The 7,621-nt window shown below is 37.7% G+C and overlaps 1 pseudogene across 1 annotated transcript; it reads left to right on the forward strand.

Moving 5' to 3' along the window:
- Nucleotides 1-622: 622 nt before the first annotated feature.
- Nucleotides 623-1,317, forward strand: LOC308496908 (olfactory receptor 4C15-like; annotated as a pseudogene). The gene has a single exon. The product of its transcript is annotated as an olfactory receptor 4C15-like (transcript).
- Nucleotides 1,318-7,621: the final 6,304 nt, after the last annotated feature.

Here is a 7,621-nt window from a genome sequence, read left to right on the forward strand (position 1 = left end):
CTCTCTGTTGTGTTTCTGATCATGTGAGGACACACTCACTCTTGGAAGCTGTTGTCGTGCTCTGGAAAGTAAAGTCAAAAGTTGAAGCAATTATCTGGGTGACTCATGGAAGCGCTTTCTGTGGATCAGGCAGTCTCCCCCTCCAGGCTCCTGGGGTGGCAGGCAAGTCGTCCCTGCTCCCACTCCATGCTAATGGCAGGCGTGACTAATAAATTACAATCCTCCATCCTCAGAACTTGGATGGGCCTTCAGAATCCTCCTTAGCAATTCACTCCAGGAAACCACAACTAAGTGATCGGAGTTGGCAGTTGAGATAAAAACTATTTTTCATTCCTACCAAATGTGGGTACTTTCCTTCTCCTGTATTAAAAGTCTGGCAGTTTTAAAGTATTTAATTATTTATGTCCTGCTCAGTTCTGCGTGACCTCTCATGACCACCTTTAACAAACTTCTAATGTTTCTCAGTTATGACAGAGGCATATAAGGTATTTTTTCATATGGATGCACCAACTTATTTTTGACTATGATAACACCATAAACTGGTCTGAGGTGAATTTTCATTTTTCATCATTGCAGATTTTACATGCTCACTGTGGTAGCTTTCAACTTATTCTTGGAAATCATGCAAAACCAAAGCTTTGTAACTGAGTTTGTCCTCCAAGGGCTTTCACAGAATCCAAATGTTCAGAAAATAGTATGGTATCTGTTATATTTTTGTTTGGCTACATTGCAACTGTCAGGGGCAACTTGATAATTGTGGTGACCACATCAGGGGCCCAGTGCTCCTGGGTTCCCCCATGTACATGTTCTTAGCTGTCCTTCACTTCTCCATTGACATCACCCCAAAGATGATTGTGGACTCTCTCTATGAAAGGAAAACCATCTCATGGTTTGAAGGCTGCATGACCCAGCTCTTTGCTGAGCACTTCTTTGCTGGGGTCATGTGATTGTCCTCACAGCCATGGCCTGTGACCTCTACGTGGCAGCTGCAAGCCCCTGCACTCATCTTCTGTCAGGAACTGGAGGCTCTGCCGCATTCTGATGGGGGTAGCCTGGACCGGGGTCTGCTTTCCTGTCACAATCCAAATTCTCTTCACTTTCCTGCTGCTCTTCTGTGGCCCCAGTGTCACTGACCACTTCATGGGTGACTTGTACCCATTACTGGAGACTGCCTGCACCAACACTCATGTCTTGGGCCTTTTGGCGGTCGTCAGCAGTAGGTTTATCTGCATCATCATAAGTATTCCATGCATTTCAAAGAAAACACTAACTTGTATTTTTCCAAAAGAGAAATTATGGAAGAGGGCTAGCTTCTGAGGCATTTCTCTCTCCATGTGCAGAAATAGGTTTCTCCATAAAGTTTCAAGAACCCACTTATGAAAGATTCCTCTATTTTTCACGACCTTCTTCCCGGCTCCAATATAGACCTTGTTGTTTTGTCTCACCCGGTCTTCTGGGGAGAAATCTTGTGAAGTATGTGCACGTGCAGAGACCCTTTCCTCCAACAACTCCCCACACCCTGTAACCTCTTGTGATAGAAAGTACTGATAAATCTCAAGGAAGTGTAAGTATAGTTTGCCTGGCTTCATAGGAGTCACCTCCTAAGTAAACTAAAGTTGAAGATACAAAAAATATTCTGTATTAGAAGTCATGTATTTGCCTATAAGAAAAGAGCTACGTTTTTTATTCTGTCTGAAATAGTTTCTTCATGTTGCCTCCTCAAAGCTGATCTGATGGAATCCATACTCAGTGTGTTTTCCAAAAATGGTGGAGCTACTAGACAGTAGTTTCACTAGTGAAGGATTGTAGTGGTCCAGGATCCCTAAGCCTTCCCTGGCCTCAGCACTCTCAAAAGCATCTCTGGTTATAGAGGGCAAAAACTTGCGCATGGCACTGAGGCCAGCTTGGCAGATGTTTCTGTCTGGGGGGGTCCCCTCAGGTGAAGAGAGTTAGGTCAGTGGTGATGTTTCTGAGACAGTGTATAAGACAGGGCTGCACTTTCTCTACACCTGGGTTTTCAGGAACCCTGGAAACCCTTGCTCATGACCCACAACTGCACCCTTTCTCTGTTTTGGGGGCTAGTGGTAGAGTGGGTCATGGAGAAAGAAGCTGAATTTTGTGATAGAATCTTGGGTCAAACTACCCTGTCTAATGTTTTTGCTCTCCTCCCCTCTCTATGTCTTTTTGTATCTTATCTCCTGGTTCTTCTTTCTTTGGTGTCTGCTCATTCTCACTCTCCTGTCTCCTGCTCTGACTTCAGTCAGTCTCTGCTCTTTCCTCTTCTCCACTATCATTCATTTAAATATCTATTTCCGCTTTGATTTTTGTCTCACCATGCAGCTTATAGAACTTGATTTTGGAGCCAGACAGGAAATTAAGGTATCAATTGGCGTTCTTCTCTGAGAGCTCAGAATTTCTCTTTTCTAGGATGTAGTCTACGTGATAATTGGGGTTTGATGCTTCATGCATCAGCAGAGGGTGAATGCTAAAGAGAGGCATATCTAATAGCATTGGACTAATTTTAGCCTAACTGCACTTGGTAAAATTTTCTGTCCAGGTCAAACTTTGTGAATAGAAAGAACAAGGCAAATGGCTACACTTACTTTGCAAAAGATGTGCAGGTGAAATGAAATAACAACAGTGAAAAGTGTTTGATAAGATTATATAACAAGAATAATATGTAATCTAAGATTGCCTTATTCCATTAAACATATATATTTAATAATGCACATAGTAATGTAGGAGCATAAGTGATAAAGGTAGATGTCCATCTGGAAAACAAAGGGAAGACTTTTGGTATCACATATATTTGATCTTGTTTAAATTTCAACAGGTTAAAGTAAAAATTAAAAGTTAAGGAAGGGGAAAATAGCATTCCTCACTACTGTGATGTCCCCCCAGAACAGAGAGTTGGATAGCCCAGGAGTGTTAGAAAATAACGATTGGATTCAGTGATAAAACTCTGAGGTGGTGTTGATCTGACCTCATGCATACATCTTATCAAGAGCTGCTTTCCAGTCTTTACGTTCCCAAATCTTCTCTTTGCTTTTTAAAAATACAACAAAATAGAATTGCATGACCTGGCTTTCATAGTTATCCAATATCTGCCCATAAATTTATCTCTTACAACTTTTGAGTTAATGATAGTGTAAGTTTTATGGAGATCATCTCTATCTTTACCGGAAGCAATGGGTGTTTCTTCTCATGATATTTTGCTCTGTCTTCTCACCTAACTCCTCCTCTCTTCACAGCAAAAACTCCCTCCCTTTTGTCTTTATTCCCTGTGAGGAACCTAATGTATTGAAATTAAGTAATAATTGATTTGTTTTCTCTTTTATAGTCATCAGCAACGACTATGATTTGAACTGCCAATCAGAGCTTGTAGGTATAACATCAGGGGTTTATCACACTGAACTAATATTGTTTTAAAGGGCCTGCAAGTAAACTTTAAGCTTTAGTTAGATGTGTAACTTCATTACAGGTAAATGGACAATTCGGTTTACTAATATTGAGATACCTATTCTATCTAGGGAAACCCAGTATAAGCTTATTGAATATTTGAGTTTCAGAGAACCTCGTTGGAAACTTCAGTTTAAGACATGTGAAGCTGTGAATTCACTTCTTTCTCAATTTGTCATCTTCTCTGAGTCATCACCTCATTCTCTAGGGATACTTCTTCTTTGGGAACCAAAATTCATTAGGTAGTATCACATACAGCTGTGTGTAATTCTTATGTAACAAATTATCTAGAGGTATGTTATCCCTCTAACTTGATTGTAAAGAGGTTGAGGACATTTTTTTCAGTTATTTTTTAAAAAAGATTTTTAAGGAGTTCTTCCAGTTCCTTGACGGCAGATTTGAGTAGCTTCTTAGTACTTACAGAAGGTGCCAAAAAATGTATACACGTTTTAAGAAAGGAAAAAAAGGTATTAAAATTGTAATACTCAATGTATACCGATAACAAAAGATGAATACAAGTCATATGTATACATTTTTTTGGCACCTCTGTATATGGTGACTGATTTGAAAATGTTACTGATTTGAAGGATTGGAGATTAATTAGAAAGAGGAGGAGTGTCTCAAAAGTCCTATTAAAATAAATTCTGGATCAGTTGACATAATATTAATATTAAAATATTAGACAAATATTATGAGAGATAACTATGGTAACTCACCAACTGAACTCATAGACTAACTAATATATTAACTTGGTACGGGGAAAAATTGATAGATTTTGTTAAATGAAAAAACAAAAAAACTAAAGAATCCAAAATTTAAAGGTATCAAAAAACTAACTCTCAAAAGATATACATAATTCAAACAGATAAGATATAAGAAGTAAAACTATACAAAATATTATACCCAATCAATAATTAAAGAAATATGTCATAATTTTAATTCTATTTATTAACCAAGGAAATAAGATAATGCTCTAATTTAGAGTTTTATTCGCTATATATATTGCTGTAATTTTAGAAACAATAGAAAACAATCCAGTCTTTTACATGAAAGGGGATATTTAACAGACACATATATAAAGGTATAACTCTGAAAAACCTGGAAGAATGTATAAGGAATTAACAGTTACCTCCTGAGTGTAGATGGGAAATTATGAATCTTTGAAGGGTACTTTTTTCACTCTGTAATCTGTAAACTTCAGAGATTTTATTATAAATGTACTTAAAATAAAAATATTTCTAATAAGTATTCAAAAGCCAAATTGGAAGGCTGACAGTAGTTACAATAATTATGAAAATATTCTTATTTTATGTCAGTAATCCCCTGGATATTTATATAAAATTATTAACAATAAGCAAAAGGAAGAGAGAGAGACACAGAAAGAGATGTGCTTTTCTTCCACTAGATATTCTTGTTTCTGGATCTGTTTATTGGAATAGTGGCAGCTACCTTGTAACTATGAGAGAGCTATTCTGAGAAGAGCAGAGTAAAAAGATGGGAAAATATTGGGTTCTTGATGACCTGTTTAAACTTCCAATACTGAAGCCAAGAGCCTTATTAATGTATGAAATAAATATATCATTGCCGTGAATGACAAGTTCCGTTGTTTTTGTTATTTGCAACTCCACACACCCTAACCAATATAGATAACAACCTTTCCTATTATCATTTAAACTTATTTATATTGTAGAAGAAAGTTATACTAGTTTGATATCATCCTTCAAAAATGAATCCAAATTTGCTGTTGTTTTTCATTCTGTGAATTATGCATTTCCTTAGATACGTAGATAAAATGACAAGAACACATCTCTGCTAGGAGCAGAAGACATTCAAATGACTACAGAAATAGGCAAAAATGGAAACATAGGGTCTGACATTAAAGGGTGGTATAAACTTGATATGTAAATCATACATTTAGAAAAAGTTAAATCATATTTACTCTCTGCAATAATTGCCTTAGTAAAGTCAATTATTCACTAGTATTTATGCACATTGGCATTTACTGTGCATTAACATTTACATTGAGCGCTGTGCTCATGCCTAGTTTGACCACTCATTTTCTGCTTGGCAGGAGGCTGTAGTTAAGCAGATGATGCAAGATACAGGGGGTTTTCTTCCATGCAACAAAATATCCCTAAATTTAGCAATTTAAAACAGTTATCTCACAGTTTCTGTGGGTCAGGAATCTAGGCATATTTAGCTAGGTCTTGTGCTTCAGGGTCTCTCTCAAGGCTGAAATCAGTGTCAGCCAAAGTTTAGTCTCATCTGAAGGCTTGACTGGGTAAGGTTCTACTTCCAAGCTCGCTCACGTGGTTGTTGGCAGAATTCAGTTCCTTCTGGATTGGACTTTAGTTTCTTGCTGGAGTTTAGCCTCAGGCTACCCTCAGTGCCTTGCCAGGGGTCCTTTTCAACGTGACATCTCACTTTATCCAAGTGTACAAGCTGAGACGGCAATAGAGAGAGTCTGCTAGCAAGATAAAGTCACATTCTTTTATAACTGTGTTGAGAAATGACATCCAATCGCTTTTGCTGTAATTCTATTTCTAGCCTACACTCAAGGGGAAGGGATTATGCAAGATCATGAATATCAGGAAGCAGGAATTTTTGGAGACCATTGTCTAAATCTGTTTACTACAATACATATATATTTTTAATATACAGCAATGGGTGATGAGTTCAAAGGGAGTAAAATAAAATAGGAAAGCACAAGGGGGAGGGACCAATTCTGGCTGGAGGCAGAGAAAAGATGGTATGTAAAGAGTGGGGTACTGGAGCAAGACTACATATTTTATTTATATTCCAGATTGTGTGGCATACCCATATGGAGTATAAACAAGTGGAAAAATTGGAAAATTGCTGTTCTTAGCAAGAGAGACTCATTGAAGCATTGTGAATAGGGGAGTGACCCCTCACAGAAGATGTGTGTGTGACTTATAAGGAATTCAAGAGGTAGAAAGGCCAAATGAAGGACAGCAGTATTGAGAATGGGGAATAATGACTGAAATTATCTTGGGATTCACAAGTACTCATGAGTACAAAGAAAAGGATGTGTGAGAGACAATGGAAGAAAGAACTGGTCTTGGTGATACTGAATTGTGACATAACTGAAAAAGTCAACTTGAAGATGACTCACTTTGATCCTGGAACCCTGGGCTAATGCTAGTCTTGTTAATGAAATGGGGGAAATTAGACAGCTGATTTTTCTTTGGGGGTGGGGGTGGGGCAAGGAACTGGAAGCAGTTGCAGTTTGAGATGCTGCTAGAGAATCTGTCAAGTTGCTACATAGAATAGGTTCATCTCTTGACCAAAGTAATATTAGTAAAAGTCTTATTTTTGGGCAAATGGGCAAAGACAAAGCTTAGTAAACTGCACTATCTGCTATTGTAGAAGACTGTGAAATGTATTACTGTCATCATTGCTGCACTGGGATTTTATTTCTCAAATTCCCCAGATGGAATTCTGCCTAAATAAATAGCCATCAGATAACATCATGGGTCCATTTATCATAAGGTATTATAGATAATCAATTTACAAAGCATTTGAGAAATTTTTCCTGTAGCTGTTTTATTGGCTACTATTAGTGTCACATGTCAACCTCCTATTATTTTGGATTTGCAACGGCAGCTGTTTTTTGTTTTTTGTTTTTTTTTTTTTTTTTTTACAAGAAATCTAATCAATTTGGTGCACAGAGGCTTATTATTGAGGTAAAATTCTCACAACGAGGAAGCTTTTTTTGTTCCAAGGAGACTACACCACGGTTTTAGGTTCCATTAGTGTAGCAATATATAGTTACAATTGTACATAAGTAGGCCCAGCAATTCTGATCGATAAACTATGATGGTTTAATTCAAAAGTGTGTTAGAAAATGAGAAAAAATGGAGTTTTGGAGAACCGCATTTTTGTCTTTACAGTTGTAATACTATACATGGAAACAATCATCTCAGCTTTTTATGAAAGGCGCAACTGTCAGCCAAACTACACAAACTCCCCAGACTCGGAGCAGAATGATGCCAGGGCTACTGCTGAGAGCGCATGTATCCATCTTGTTCCCAGGCTGGTGACAGAGTCCGTGTGTTTATTGGAGCTTTGCCTCAGCCAGAGCCCAGGAGTCTCTGGAATATATAACATGGGCAGTTCTTAAAAGAAGCGTAACAAAATGAAG

The sequence above is a fragment of the Rhinolophus hipposideros genome (genome assembly GCF_964194185.1).
Source record: "Rhinolophus hipposideros genome assembly, chromosome: 4".
Classification (NCBI taxonomy): Eukaryota; Metazoa; Chordata; class Mammalia; order Chiroptera; family Rhinolophidae; genus Rhinolophus; species Rhinolophus hipposideros.